Below are 17,652 nucleotides of genomic sequence, written 5' to 3' on the forward strand. Positions count from 1 at the left end.
AAAAAAAAACGATCGATAATATACCATATGTCAGGGGTCGGCAACCTATGGCACAAGTGACAACATTGGAGGGATACACGGAGGGATAATCACTGACATGAGACAATAGCTAAAGAGGTGTATGTGTTTACTGTTTTTCTCAATTGCTTTGGCTCAATTCTTAAATGAGACTTTTTTTTCTCAAAACAATAAGTTCAGATCTATGAACTAATACTTTCTTGTTCACATCACATTTGAATGTATTATTGATTTAAGCAAATTACATGTGTTTGGCACATGGGTGCAAAGGAGTAAGTACAACTGTCTTCAATTTGCACAATGACTAAATTATGTCTTGTTGATCAAAACTGATGAGTTGATTCTTAATGAAACTGTCACAATCTTTGCAACCTCTAAATATTCTTTCATCGTGTGAGCCATAACAGCTAAATGATCACTTCAGTTATCAAAATCTGTCAGACATGTTATATTCCATAAATAATTATGACATGGAATGTTTGTACTATTTGCTAAACTGGCAAATGGAAGAGCAATATAGGAAGATAAGTAAGAAGATATGTATGTGTTAGAGAAAGAATAGAGTATGTCAAAATTAACAAGCAACTGAGAATTTTCAGTTTACATGTAACACATTTCTGGAAAAATAAATTATCCGTATAAATACAAATGTTCATATTGTTTTACTACAGTATTGACACTTCCCAGTAAATTTTTACCTGTTGTCTAAGCTGTATTTTAAAAGCTCAATGTGATCCACAAGAGCATTCAGATAGACACAACTGACATTCTTGAATAGAAAACACCAGAGGTGTAAAGTCCAGGGGTCAGAAAGTAAAAGTCCTGCCATATATTTATTCCACCCATGAACTTAGCCAGCTGATTTCACTAATTAGTACTATCTCCTGGCTGAAAAACTGTGCTAATTAGCAAATCTAGGTGATTGGAGCAAAATACTGAGGAGGACTTTTACTTTCTGAACCTGGACTTTGCACCTCTGGAAAACACTTAGTGTCAACAAAAAAAGTAGGGGGAAAAAAATGAAATTTGTATAACAAATATTTCCATGGTGAAAAAAAAAAAACATCTAAACATTTTGACCAGTGTGGCTCACACAATGACAAAAACACTTTTTATTTTGGTGCCATACTAACTGACTCAAGTTTGAAGCATGAATTAAAGGTTTTGGGTGAGTAACTACATTTTGCAGACATGTAATGGAGTTCCAGCAAACAGTTGCACTTACAGTTTAGAGAATGTTCTGACTGTTTCGAAAAATGTGCCAAAGTGATTGAGAAAAAACTGTAATTTAAATAACGTCCCTCAAACTCCTAAAATATGTACAATACACTCTCAGAAAAAAAGGTACAAAAGCTGTCACTGGGACAGTACCCTTCAAAAGGGTTCTAATATGTACAATTTAGGTACTTATATGTACACTTTTGGCACCAATATGTACCTTTGAGGGACTAATATGCACTCTTTAGGTACAAAGGTGTACCTTTTGAAAAGGTACCGCCACAGCGACAGCTTTTGTACCTTTTTAGCATGCTTTAGTTCTCTGCAAACAAATACAATAGAAGAAAAGACCAATCACAATTCAGTATGCAAATATTGTAAGGATGTCATAGCTTTCATGTTAATGAGTGTATTTTGAGTTGTCAATGAATTGCATCTATATTATTCTATAATATTCTATCAATGTAGATAGATAGATAGATAGATAGATAGATAGATAGATAGATAGATAGATAGATAGATAGATAGATAGATAGATAGATAGATAGATAGATAGATAGATAGATAGATAGATAGATAGATAGATAGATAGATAGATAGATAGATAGATTAGCTCAGCCATTTTATGGTTCTAACATTTTACCCTGCAGAAAAGTAAATTAAATTTGACCCCACGCCACAGTAAATCATCCTCTATCCAGAAATGGCCAAGAACCAACAGCACTTTGTTAAGCCATGACCACGTGTAGTGTTTTATTGATCTGTCTTACCACTTCCTCAATAATCCATTTGCATAAAGAGTGTTTCTGGTTGACATAAATCAGAGAACAACGCACAGCACGGATGAGCTCTGCTGACAAGAACACTGTTGTTCTTAGCAGAGCCAGGACATTAATAGGTATGAGTACATATCTCATGAGATGCTGTAACTTAGCAAAGCACATCTCACAGAAGCAGCGAGCAAAGAAAATTAAGTCAATTTGTTAATAATAATAACAATAAATACAACCACACTCTCAGAAAAAAAGGTACAAAAGCTGTCGCTGTGGCGGTACCTTTTCAAAAGGTACACCTTTGTACCTAAAGAGTGCATATTAGTCCCTCAAAGGTACATATTGGTGCCAAAAGTGTACATATTAGTACCTAAATTGTACATATTAGAACCCTTTTGAAGGGTACTGTCCCAGTGACAGCTTTTGTACCTTTTTTTCTGAGGGGGTCAGTTTTTGAAGTGTAATTTCATAGCAGGAACAGATTTAAATGACACACTGTTGACTTTATTTTATTCAAAGCGAACAACGCGTTTCGCATATAGCGTCCTCAGGTTGGGTTCGCTCCTGAGAAAATATTCATATTTAAAACTTTATCGACTAAAATAACTAGCTTCCAGCAAACGGCCGTACGCATCGATTTACGGCGAAAGACTAACCCTTGAACTTGACGCATAACTTAATGACGAACGCGGTTGCCCACCCCTGTTTGTTTGAACCACGAGAGGCGTCAAAGCTTACGCTACTCCTACATCGTCACACATACATCGTCAAGTGTTACTCTTTTGGCGTAAGTCGACTTGCGTACGGCCGTCTGCCAGAAGCTAGTTATTTTAGTAGATAAAGTTTTAAATATGAATATTTTTCTTACACAAATGCATCGCTTCACTTCAGAAGGCCTTTATCAACCCTGGACAGAGACGAGAGAACTCAGGGAGGGTATATATGCATTGACCAAACAAGGGGGGACATGAGATAACTGATTAACATCAGGTGAACTAAATGACTAATGAATACAGAAATCAATGGAACAAACTAGAAACTAACAAGAAAGACAGACAAAGTAAACATGTTACACATGTAGCCTGTATTTCTCTTACAGTTATCTCAGCACATTAAAGTGGTATAAAGATTTTTTTCTGTAAAAATTACACACTTCCCCTTCAACATAAATTACGGCTAGTGCAGTGTTTCTCCCTTCACATCCTCCTGGGAAGTCCCTACTTCCTGCTTACAAGTTTGAAAGTCAGCTTTGGTTGGAAAACATGGAGTTTGCTGTGTAGTTCTTTCTCTATCTAACTTCCCAACAAAGGCAGGAAGCAAAGTGCTTACAAAAATTGTGCAGTTTTACAAAACTTTTATGATCAATACCATTTCACCCCTCACATAGCTGCACATCTCAGAAAGTCTATAATAAGCCTTCCAAGTGTAGTCGGAAGTATCATAATTACAAATTGCATGCACATGAATGACCAAGAAGTCATATTGTGGAACAATTATTTGTTAGATACCAGGCATACATAAATCATTCAGGTTGCATAAATGTGATGCAGGTGCATTTCTCCCTGGTAATCATAGCTTTATTATCATTCCGACATGATTTGAAGGCAGCATATGACACCACGTTGGACACTCATACATTTGCTATGCATATAAGGAAAGAAGTCTAGTTTTCCTTTTTTTTTTTTTTATTATTATTATTATTTAAAAAATGCCATGATAACATTTTATTTTAGGCTTTGTCCTAGCTGCTAGAAGAAGCTTATAACTCTGGGGATGGGTAAGACACAATTCAAAATGCTGACAGCAGGTTTTGCTCTCACTGACTGGAGTATTTCCCGTTGGATTGAGAAAAGTTGCCAGATACTTGGTTGAATTTGGGCTGCTGATTGCAGGAAGCGAACGATTGGTATCTTACCCTTGGGTAACTAGTGCTTGTGCCTGCTTGGGCAGGAGGACTATAAAGCCAGATGAGGAAATCGTGATTCGCCACACTCGCGGTTTTGCCCTTTGCGGCCAGCATATAGCATCAATAATAACACCTTATTTCTGTCATGTCAAAACATGAAAGTGTGTCTGGAAGAGATTGATGACTGTCATAAATCAATGTCTGGAAATGTACATGCCCGACTGTAGGGGGAATAAATACCATACGCTAACTCATACACACATACACACATTGCACTGCCTCTTTTAGATTGACTGATGCCCTAATTATAGATACAATCTTTGTTGAGAATCTCTAGTCTGAAGTTCTTGGCAAACAGTTTACATTAATCAAATTCTGTTCTTCCTTGCTACTCTTAAAAGGCATTTTAATACGGACAATTTCAGACTGCCACATGTGAGTTTCTAAAGTTCCCCCTATGCTTTTTATTAGAAAAATATTTATACATGGCAGTTTTTCCTACAGAAGTTTGTGTTTACAGCCACTACTATTATTAAAAAAGAACATCAACAACAAAAACTCTCTTCCAAATATATCTTTTCAAATGGATAATTTTTTGTCATTAATTATAATAACACAAAACCTCCCTTCATTTCAATATGGACGTCATTGAAAAGAATGATGACTTGCAATTCAGTAACTGAGTGAAATGTTGATTAAACGCTTTAATAGATTTAATAGTTTACTTTGGTCTAGATTGATTCAAACCATCTTTTTGAACTATTTAAGGAAATCAGGTCGCAGCTAAAACCCTGGTCTCCTAAGAATCATTTGTTCAGGAATCAGCTACACTGGTTCTCTATGTGCTTTTGTATTGGATTCACTAAAAATAATCAGCTCATATGATTCAAATTTGTTTGTTGCCTATAGCACTTTTCACAATACTCACTGTTTCAAAGCAACTTAAAAAAAAGTCATACTGTTTGTTATGTCTATAATGCCTTAGTGCTTTACCATAGAGCATGCCAGTGCAAAAGCCATTAGTTCGTGACTCAGGCTGCACTGGTCACGCTGAATGTTTTTGATTCACTAAAACAGCTTGTAAGAGTAATTTGTTCAGAAATCAGACACTGGTTCACTATGTTATTAAATTTGATTCACTTGCTCACAAGAGTGTTTCATTCGACAGTCAGTCTACACGTACTGGTTTGCTACAGTATGGATGTGTCTCAATCAGCTCCCTAGTTCAGCAGTTAGGGCACCGATCAGCTGCCATTTTAAAGGCTGTCTCAATAGCAAAATCCTTCCAGTGCACTGAAATGTTTGCTCCCTAAAAAGTCCCATAATGTACTGTGAAAAACAAGGAGCATCGATGCTCAATGTGTTTAAATATCTTTTAAAAAAATGTCAGAATCAGTCATGTCACCATCAGGGTCCCAATGTGTAGTGAGCCAGGGTCCTCCGTACTGTCCTTACCAGTACCCAAATTAGTGTACACAATTTACTGATTCATAGGTAGCTAGGGAGCTGATTGAGACACACACCTAGGCTATCATTTACTGTACAGATCACTGGTGCACTGTATGTTTTAATTCACTAAAAAGAACCATTCTGGAATCAGACTACATGGGCCGCACTGTATGCTTTTGATTCACTGAAAAGAACTAGATCATAAGATTAATTTGTTCGGGGATCAGAATAAGCTGCTCTATTTGTGTGGTAGTAATGTTGTTTTCTCACGCATCGTGCATCACATTAAATACAGACTACAAACTCACATTCACAACTCAGGTAAATGAAATCAGTGGCGCTGAAGATTCAGGGAAGCTGCTGAAAAGCTGTGCACGGAACACTGCTACTGTACATGGCCAACCATAAGTGGACATCCCTGTTTTCAGTCAGAGAAACAATATTTATTTCATTGGGATGGCAGAGGGTTTGCAGTATTTTTTCATCACTCCACACTGTCTCTCTTTCCTTTAAAAAAATTGTAAATTATCACTCTTTCTTGACTAAGGGTATTGAAGCAGCCCTACACTATTGGTCTGTATGCATGAGATAAGATAACTACAGCATGTGAATACAGGCATGATGATAAAAGGTCATCCTTGCCAGAGCCCCAAAACAAAGCCCAAAGAGATGAAGGTCACCCAGATCGAAATGACGATTCTTTTCACAAGTTGACATCTGAGCTCATTTAATTGGCCGAATTCAGTCGGCATCCATTTGTTATCACTGAACAAAGAGTAGAACCAAATTCAAAAGGCCCTAAAAAGGAACAAAATACAACGTTTGATGTTTTAAAAAACTTAAATGAGGGGCTCCTACAGGCAAAATAAATCTGTGCCTTTGGATATCAGCACTGATGTGTTTACAGAATATTTTGAACACAGCTCTGCTATTTTGACATTTACAGACCTTTAAAAGGGCCTTTCAGAAAGTACATCAAACCCAGTGCCTTCAAATCCAAATAATGTCACTTTCCTTTTTACTCTGCTATAGTCAAGCTGTCTTTGCCCAACAGTTTCACAACCTCTCCACCACTCTCCCATTTTCTGCATCTTTATATGACTCTGTAGACGAGACAGCCATCAATCAGGGCCGAGCTACTACTCCAAAACATCAAGGATAATAAACAATTAACAGCAGCAGTCGATGACCTGTGAAAGGTTGAACACAGCAGGGTTTCAGAGGAGAACAGGAAAGGTGCTGGGCCTGCAGCACTGCCCCTGGCATGTCACTGCAATCTTTAGCACAAACTGGCCATAAACCAGATAGTCTGACCTACAGATCGCCCTCTGCTTATTTACAGTAACTCTGGAAGCATGGTGTATTGAAAAAAAGATTCTTTCAGAGTAACTCTTTTGTGGTTGAATGTGTTTTGTCAAATTGTTTAAAGCTGTTATCATCTAAGACCCCAACTTTTAAATAAATAATTACCCCCCCCCCCCCCCCCCCAAAAAAAAAAAATTAAAATGATGTCAATATTTACTCACTGTTGCTCACTAGTGTTGTTCCAAATCCATATTCCCTTAAAGACATCAGGATAAATGTCAATTGTGTTTGTTCATGACAAACTACTTGAAAACCAAGGAGGTCAAAAATACAAGCTATCTATGACTGAATCTGAAATCGCCCCCTAAACCCTCAATCACTATTCCCTACATTAGTCCACTATGCAATTCACTTGAAGGAGTGAATAAAAACGAGTGAGCGAAGTCAAACAGCCATTGAGCGTACATCGGCTGCATTATTGTGATGCAATGTGGGATTGAATGAGTGTACTCAATAATGTCCTAAAGAGTAGACAAAGAGTACTTGGATGACCTATACTTCTTCCGACGAGATTCTGAAGTGTGCATACGATGGACACTTTACTATTTCCTATTTGAGGCCACGGGGGAGGATTTGTGAATGGTGGGGACGCGATGCAACTGACGCTGGTTGGTCATGTGATAAGGGCAACATGGCGAATGTAGTACGTCCAGATTACATTCATACTACACACGTTCGTATAGAACTCACTTTTTAGCTGTCTTGAAGTAATTACTTATTCAAAATAAATACCTACTCAAGAGAGTATGTGATTTTGGACGCAGTCCGCAATGACAATGCCATAAAATGCTGTTTTTGACCTTTAGCCGAAAGAAAGAAAATAATAGCTGAAAATATGATCCGAAACTTTAACAGATTGGAAAAAAAAGATGTAGTGTAGTCTTTAAATGATCAAGTTGTAATCAAATTTATAAGTGCTCTAAGCGATGTCACACATTTTTTAGAAACATTTTTTGTCACATCCAGCAAACATCTCCTCACTATCCGCTAGCTGTATGTCCCCTGAACACACTGTAAAAAAACGCGGTCTCTGTAGACAGCCCAGGCTCCACAAACGGCAACAAAAACAAACTGGCCCAACCTGGACCACGAAACAAGTGTTCCAGCCAATAACCGACAAGAATGATTTGGGGTTGGGGGTTAGTGCGCATGCACATGAAGGGGGGTGTGGGGAGTGGAGGAGGGAGAAGCATGAAGAGGGAAGTTAGCTAGAGGAGAGATGTCCCAAGGACAATGACTAATGTTAGAATTATATTCTCTTGAATTTTGATATGGCCGTCACACGACCAAAGAGACGACGTTCCGATGAACAAATAGCAAAGAAGAGGGAAAAAGGAGAAGAAACATGCAAAGTCCCGAATTTACATCGGAAAAGCACAGAAGGGAGGGGGAGGGGACGGGATGAGTAGGAGGGAGGGTCGAGCTAGCCTCCGTTTTCTTTGACAATACTTCGAACGTCAACAAGAGGTGACGTTCAATTGATTTGTTCAATTGATTCAAAGATTCACAAAGCTTTGTTTTGTTATAATATTGTGTGTCAAAAAAACAAGATCAATGTTTGAAATAGCTAGTCTGACAGTTCACTGTTTTTTAATACACTTTCCAATTTATTTCAAACATTTTGGAGCCTACATATAACCGTTAAGACACACCATACTTCAGTCTGTTCTTCACAAAGCTATTGTATGACACATATAAAACATAACACATGATATATAACACGTGGAGTATTTTTTTGGTCTTTTTAGGTGCTGAAACTACATGGCTGTTGTTTGGAAAAGAGCTGCATGAAGATTCTTCAAAATTGTGTTAAATGGAAATCGAAACAGCATACAGGCTTGGAATGATGGGTAAGTAAATTATTATAGAATTGTGTATATTTTGGGTGAACTATTTCATAAACATTCCACCCACTGGAGGCAGATGTTTAAATCTCAGATGAAGTTGCTTGACAGTGAGTTGCAAATATGCAAAAGTTTTTCCACTGTCCAAATCCTCTAAAACCAGATTGACCACAGATCATAACCTTGGTACTCTCTTTGAATTTCCATCAATAAGACTGACATTATTCGTTAGCAATGCTTACAGCTACCCTCTCGCCGCACCTCCCTGTGCCTGTTTTCCATTTCTCCTCTAATTGATGAGGTTTCAGGCTGATTTGCCTCCTGCTGTGAGCTTATGGGACCTCTGGCCCTTTAAACTCTCTGTGAATGTAGTGAAAAGACATTGCTGGGCAAAAATTAAGAGCATTAGCAATGGTAGAGAGAGCTAGGCCGTGACCCTCAACAACAGATGGACAGAGGGAGACATTTTTAGCTTCATCAGTCTATGCAAAGAAATTAGTTTGGGTCTCTGGAAGCATCTTGCTGACACCCCCAATTTAGTAAATCCTTCTTAAGTACATTAATGCCATGTATTAAAGATGGCAACATCTGGTTCTGTGTTAATTACACATCACAGGGATCAAAAGATCTTGTGGCTGATGGACATGGCAGTTGAGTAGAACTGGATCACGTTATCCAGGAACATGTGGAGATATGTAAAGGAGATCGCTGGACAACCGCTCTTGTGCCCTATTAAAGCAAATCATCATTATGTAGGCATGAAAGAAGAACAAAACCATTTTCAGAATAAAGGGCTGCCATGCTTGTGTCTATAGCTGTGCACTGTTATCTTCAAAACAGCACATGCTGGAGGCTCAAACTTCGCTGAAAAACAAATGAAAAAAGATAAATACGAATCCATAGACATTAATTATGAAGTAATCGCGACTGGAGATAAGAAAAAAGTTCTCTGTGTCCAGTATGTGCTTACAAAATGTCTAGCTGTGAAGTTTTCCTCTGGTTAGACTCTTATTTTTGCAGTCTGTGGTCATAACTACTTTTGAGTGCTGCTTCTTTTTATAATGAACACTAACCAAAGGAAGAAAATCTGTGGATATCCACTATACAGTGGAATAAATGGTAAAGAGGATCTGTCCTCCGTGTAACCTTAAGACTCTAAGTGGTGTTGTTGGAGGACTCTGCACTAGCTCTACTAAAATAAAGGATTATTTCTAATATACAGTATCATGATACTGTATATTAGAAATAATCCTTTATTTTAGTAGAGCTAGTGCAGAGTCCTCCAACAACACCACTTAGAGTCTTAAGGTTACACGGAGGACAGATTTTAAAAACTTTTAAAAACTGGGCTACAACAGTGATACAGTATGTAAATTAGAAATAATTCGAAATAATCCTTATTAGAAATAATCCTTTATTTTAGTAGAGCTAGTGCAGAGTCCTCCAACAACACCACTTAGAGTCTTAAGGTTACACGGAAGACAGATTTTTAAAAAAAAAATTAAAAACTGGGCTACAACAGTGGCCTTATCCTGCAGGATAAGATCACTGTTGTAGCCCTGTTTTTAAAATTTCAAAAACACACACAGAAAAAAATATTTTATAGCATTATTGCTGTGCATGTATTAAATATGATCTTAAGAGAGATAAACGGCTTGTTCAATGTTAAGTCAGGGTGAACATTGGTTTTCTGTGTTAATTTTCAGACGATGCTGGATTTATCTGTAATTTTAACACATGTAGGTTCATTCTGTGGCATTTCAGAGACACTTTTTGGAATTTTTCAGATGATATCAGAAATGTGCATGTGACACTTTGTCCCTTGGGATGAATGGTGAAGTGTATGATCTCTAATTATGATCGATTTGAAATGCTTTGCCAACACGATAGCCTACAACATCTTCCATTATAGGGTACAACAAAATGGCTGATTATTATAGAATTACATTTCCATAAATGCTGGAGTTTGTGCTTTGTGAGGTAGGAGGAAATATAGTCTCAGCAAATCTAACCTGTCCACTTGACAACACCTTCACTATTATAAATGGTTCATTGACAAAGAGTTTAGAAGTGCCTGAATCTCAAGTGTAATTCTGTACGCATTAAATTGCAGGTCATTCATCAATTTTCATTTAGCCTTTGAGAGAAGGCAAAATCTCACTGACATTGCTAAGTCTTTTTAATCACAGTGTTGTTTATTTACCAGTATCAAATCATCCAATCTCTCTCTATCTATCTCTCTCTCTCTCTCTCTCTCTCTCTCTCTCTCTCTCTCTCTCTCTCTCTCTTATAAATGTCAGTCTACAGCTCAACATCAAAACAAAGAGCTCTGTTTTTTTTTTTTTTTAAAGACATGAAAAAAGAAACATGAAAAAGAGTTGGACTTCACAAGGATCCAAAATCAACCTTTGAAGAAATGCAACCTGTATGTTTTTGTGCTAAAATAAACATTACAACGTGTCCAAATCTCTTTTTGAGAAGGTAACGGAAAAAACTCATTTCCAGCTCACACAAATGTAGCCAGGGTTTGAAATTTCAAGGCTGCATTATTAGGCAATACATTGCTGTTGCAACCTTTATACTTACCCAAAATGTCACTATGGCTAACATTGACTAATTTGTTGTTCAATTAAATATGATTTTAATTCATACAATAGGAGTACATGCAATGTGCAGATAGAGATGTACTGTAGATGTGTATGACAGGCTTTTATTCACATATAAACATTGATCAGCAAACATAAACATAAGCTCAACTGAACCTCCTTGACCCGCGGAAACAAACCTCTTACAGAAGCTCAAATGTGCTGCACAACACGAGAATGTACCTCACTGGTTCTCGCACGTCAAGCGAACATGCTTGAGCTCCTTTTGGTTTACCACAACTTATGTGTGAGTTGATGAATGTTTATGTAAATAAAAGCCTAAATTCAATTTGTTGATCATATAAAGCAATAGTGTCTCTTCATAAAATTTTGGACTAAACCACTCAATTCATATAGATTAGTTTTGTGATCTCTTTATGAACTTTTTGAAGCATCAAAGTGGTAGTTGCGTAGCTGTCTATGGAGAGACAGAAAGCTCTCAGATTTCATCAAAAATATCTTTGTTTGTGTTCCAAAGATGAACGAAAGTCTTACGGGTTTCGAATGACATTAGGGTGAGTAATTAATGACAGAATTTTCATTTTTTGGTAAACTAACCCTTTAACACCCTCTACGAACAATATGTGAACAATTAATGTGAATCAAGTGCAGGCTGGTTCATCCAAAGATGGACTTATTACCAATTTATGGATTGATGTTTAAATTAATTCATCTGTGCAAAAGTGATTTTGCCACAGAGATGGACAGATCTTCAAGAGCTTGTATTCTGGCTGCAGAAACTCCCAAGTGTCATTTGAGGAAAGACATGGTGAGTGACCGGAATGATAAGCCTTCAATGGAAAATATATATAGAAAAAATGTGACTGATAAAAATAAAAAAAAAAACCTTGTGCTGCAGTGGTTTAGTTTCTGAGATGTAAAGGAAAGAGCATGATAAAATAAATGCAATCTCTGCCAGAGAAAATGTCATCATAATTGGTGTGTTAGGCTGCCAACATCTTTTTATTTGCCCATCATAGTTAATTAGGTCTAATTATATGTGGTAAAATTTAACTTTTAAATTATACTTTTAAGTCTGACACATCATCCCTCCACAGAATAAAATGTCTAAAGTGTCAAAAGAAATTCTTAGAAGGTTTGTGTTCAGGCTGGTTAGCCTATTTTTGTACGGTGTGTGTATATGGTGTGTTAGTGTATTTAAGGTTGGCCATATGTCTGTCTAGCATGTCTTGCACATAGTTGTATCAGCTCTGTGATGATAAATAAAAAAATATATATATACAGTGCTATGCATAAGTTTAGACACCCATGCTAAAGTTGACTAAATAAAAAATCATCTTTTGGAAATTGAACTTAATGCCTTAATTTAAAAAATGAGGAAAAATCCAACCTTTAAGGACACCAATTTTCTTTGTGAATGAATAATGTATCGTAAATAAATAAATGTTCTTCCTTAAAATACAGGGTGCATAATTTTGGACACCCCTATGTTAAATTCCCATAGAGGCAGGCAGATTTTTATTTTTAAAGGCCAGTTACTTCATGGATCCAGGATACTATGCATCCTGATAAAGTTCCCTTGGCCTTTGGAATTAAAATAGCCCCACATCATCACATAGCCTTCACCATACCTAGAGATTGGCATGGAGTACTTTCCATAAGATCATCTCTCAATGCAAATCAAACCAGCTATTAGGCTAACTGAAATAAAACCATGCCAATCTCTAGGTATGGTGAAGGCTGTGTGATGATGTGCAGCTATTTTAATCCCAAAGGCCAAGGGAACTTTATCAGGACGCATAGTATCCTGGATCCATGAAATAACTGGCCTTTAAAAATAAAAATCTGCCTGCCTCTATGGGAATTTAACATAGGGGTGTCCAAACTTATGCACCCTGTATTTTAAAGAATTGGTGTCCTTAAAGGTTGGATTTTTCCTCATTTTTTAAATTAAGGCATTAAGTTCAATTTCCAAAAGATGATTTTTTATTCCTCTTTTTAGTCAACTTTAGCATGGGTGTCTAAACTTATGCATAGCACTGTATATTTATGTATATATCCATCCCTGTGCCACTCGTGATAAGTATAAGTAATTTTTTAAGCATGAAATATGCAGAATAATTGCACTAATATTATTATTTTTATTAATATATGTATTTATATTTTTGTAAGAAGATTATTACAGAAGAGAAGAAAACTGCAGATGTCAATAAAGAGTCTTTATTTTTAAGAGTGTAATTGACATAAATAGACAGTCATGTCTTGGAAAACGATGCATTATGTTCAGTGGGATTAACATTCTTATCTGCATTTTTTTATCACTTAACTAATACTTTCATTCACAGATGATGTATTAAATGTCTCACAAACCATCAGCTCATTATCATTACTTCTAGTTTTCTGGCCCTCACTTACGGCCAATCACCAGCTCAGTGGCTCAGTGACGGTGTCAGTGATGTCGCGCCCATGTTTCTGCTCAGTTAACACATGCTAGGATCAATGAATAGACAGTGAATGAGGCTGTAAGAAGAAGCTTTCGGCTGCAGATGCTCAATGCAGGATTGCTAATGGCTTATTGATGAATGTGTCTCCTCTTCAGTCTCAGCTCTCTGCCTCTGTCTTTGAGCATATAGGCCGTTAGGACACGGGGCCGCTGACGTCTGACATGCCGGGAATGAGTTCAGCGTCTGACAAGCAATGGTGTGAAACAATGCAACATGATTTAAGAGGGAAGCTCGCAAACCCTGAAGTAGAAACCATGATGTAGTAAGACTCAAATGTCAAGAATCAGTAATGTTAATGTATTTGTGGACAGAAATACATTGTTTGGCATTCAAATATGTGAAAAACAAATTAAAGACATATCCAATGAGTTAAGGTAACTCAAACCATTTGAGAAAACCGGTTGCCTAAATAGGGGAGAGCAGGGCACAACGAGGGCTTAGTTGCAACACACTAGTTTTAAATACTTCCACACATGCTAGCATGACGAAAATTGGTGTATTTATTAGTTTATTAGTCATATCAACAATATATATAGAGAGAAAAAAAGCTCCAAAATTCTGAAATCTTTGGAAGATATCACTGAAAATGTATTTATACAGCAAAAGTAAATTTCCTACTGATGTTAATTTTTCATCTATATTTTTTTGTGTTTATTTAAAATTAGACAAATCTGATATTACTTGAATCCCAGTTAACAGTTAACAGTTGATATAGTTATTTAATGGTTCACTATACCTAGCAGAAGACTATAGCCTGGATGCCAGCCGAACTTAGCCCCGCCCACAACATTTGAGGTCGGGAAGTTCGGTCTGGACTTGATCCGTTGTGAAGCAATTATGCTCGAACCAGAGCTGTTCGGACCAATCAAATTGTCAGGGCGGGCTTTATACGATGATGGACAGATGATCAACAGTAATCACCCATGTCACCAAAGAGCGCTTGAGTTGCGATAAGATTTGTTTGCTGTATTGTTGAGTTCTAATCCTAAACGGAGAACTTGTTCGTATGCATTCACCTTTACTATTTCTCTCAAAAATGATAATCGTGTTGGTAAGTACTGCGTGTATCCTTAAATTATTTTTACAACACCGGCAAAGATCGTTTACACTCATCTTCATCTTCTACTTCTTCCAGTGTGCGTGCAGTTGAGTTCTGTTGACAACTATGCGTCGCTCAACATGCGTCACTTACTCCATTGCTCTGAATGGCCTATTTCACAAATTGGCGACCGTGACCGAAAGTAGGGTAGCGATACTTCTGGTCGCGCCACTGCCCGCTACGATCGCCATTCATTCTTAAAATGGACTGTGAACAGCGTGTTTTCTCTCAGTCATTCATGTATTTGCCAAAAGTACATATATCAGATGTTGTCCGTTTTGTTGACAGTTTTCAGGGAGATGTGAAAAGATCAAAATTGGACAAAGGTTACAAATTCTTTTTTGAGCAATTTATTTTTGATTACCAGTATTTACGATAGCCAATTTACAGTTATCTTTTGTTGGTTTTATGGATGAATTTCAAAGCGGTGTAATAAAATCCAACGCCTTTTCAACATTTCGTCGCAAGGAAAGCTGTGGAATGATAAATAGGGTTGTTTCTTTTTCGAGTTGAAACATAAAGGTGCGCAACAGATCTGACTGCTTTTAGTCTCCGCCACTGTTCTCCGACTGCTACTGCTAGTGCTTTCACCGGAAAAGAGTTTACCCTACTTCCGGTCTCGGCGGCCATTTTTGTGAAATAGGCCTATTGGTTGTAGGTCTATCCAATTGAGTGCTGAGGCATTTTCTTTCCTGGTTTGGTTGAAACACGCCTCTTAATCACAGCCCAATGGGGCAGTATCAGACTCACATTCTGACTAGGATCTAAGAGGCTATGTGCTGAAGTTTGCACAGTCATTGTTTATTAAATAAAGCTACATATATTCTTAATATTTTTATAGGCCTCACTTAAAAGTAATAAAAATGCATGAATGCCACTGCACTTTAATAAACTGATCAAAGTAAATGGAATTTAGCATTTAGTATTTTTAACATAACATTTGTAAGCAAAGAACATACACCAAAAAGTTATACATGTTATAATATAATGTTTATGCAATATTAATAATATACTTTTTGGGGTCCGTGCACGCCAGCCGTAATTATTCTATGTTGTGAGAATGCATTAACGTCTTGTGAAATGCCATTCTTATAAAGAGTTTATTTATTTATATTGTTTAATTCTTTTTTTTTCTTAAATTTTATTTAAAAAAAAAAAACCATGTTGTTTTCTAATTGTGCCCTGAATTCAAATGGTTTTAATCCTCTTAGCAGCCAATAATTCACAGGAAAAATAAATAAATAAAATAATAATAATAAAAAATAATAATTATTATTATGTAGTAATTGTGGTGCATTTAATAAATTACATTTACCTTACCTTTTGTCTGTGACCCTAGGAAAACCACCAGGTTAGAACCACTGTTTTAATTAATTTCTTGTTAAAAAATAAATTGATGATTTATAGTATATAATGACTTTGCAACTCTCAGTTCAACTTTCCCTCTGCCTTGGCCAAAAGAAACGTGACATAATATTATAGATTGATCCTTCAGGATATTTGATCTTAAATCAACATTTCTGACTTTGTTCCACCTCTACGTTTCGGCTCATCTCTAGTCCAGCATGTACTGCAGGAACTTTCTATGGCCAGTATTCTGTTTCATGGTTCTTTGCTCCAGCCACACAGGTAGAGAAAATGCTCTGAACTGGTCTGTGATACACAGGAACCTCTTAATCACAGCCTCTCATCCTCTCTGACTCATTAATCCCGTATCTACAGTACACTGTCTGTGTGTCTCAGCTTCCTGTTTAAAGCTCCTTTTATATGTGACATGTATGCTGAGCATTTGACTGTGACAAAGTATTCATTCCACTTATATTCATTAATGATGTTATCTGGAGAGTTATAAAGTGTTGTGTCTGTCAGGGGCAGAAGAGCTTGAAATTGAGAGGTTTTCCTCTTCATCGTGGAGCTTTTAAGCGTAATAAGCATAATAACTTCATTTGGAAAACAACTGTTGAAACTATTACACCCAAATACTGTATGCATTTAGCTCTGTCCATTTCCATCAGTCCTTCAGGAAATGAAAGAAGTCATTCAAAATATGTTCATGGATAATTGGAATAGTTGCCATTTGTTGTCATTCAGAAGCATTAATGGGATGCATGTATTTCAAAGATCAACCTTAGCGTGTCCCAATAGAAGCAAACCATGCAGCCATGAATAAGTCACCATTTGAAATTGCTGCTTAATTTGAAGGTCCTGTTTTATAGATTCTGTTTTCCCGTTATTTATGTTCTAGATCAGAAAACATCCATGAAACAGAACGACATGGAGCCGAACAGAGATTTGCTTGAGATATTAAATGTTTAGATCCTAAAAGGAACATGGCTATTCAGCTGACTGAACTTGCAGGACACCAGCCTTGAGGACATTATTCAGACATTAAAATAGAGTCAAAGCTGAGTCTTATCATTACAGACTCGGCTACAAACCTTGCAGCCAAGGAACTCTATGAATAAGCCTTTGTTATCAAAGTGGAAGGTGATTGTTTGCACTCACTGACTTTTCTTTTTGCTAAATTCTCTTCTTTCACCTTTAAGCATGCACAACTGTGTGATCAGGAATTTGTTCTTAGAAATTGCAAGCATTCCATCTACTTCTTGTAGCTGAGACATTACTTACGAGTTAACAATTTTGCTGGACTCCACTAACTGTACATTATAGATGAGCCTACAAAATCATCATGTGTTGAAATTGATATTTGACAGAATTTGCCCTCAAATTAATTCTGTTCTCTCTAGATTTGTATAGTGTGTGGCTCATTGCTACAGCTCTTCTCCTCTCTGCCTTAATGCAACAGCTTTTTTCCATGACAGTGCCTGCATCATCTCCTTAGATAAATAAACAGCACTAAGCTGCAGGTA

This window comes from Squalius cephalus (assembly GCF_949319135.1).
Source record: "Squalius cephalus genome assembly, chromosome: 9".
NCBI lineage: Eukaryota > Metazoa > Chordata > Actinopteri > Cypriniformes > Leuciscidae > Squalius > Squalius cephalus.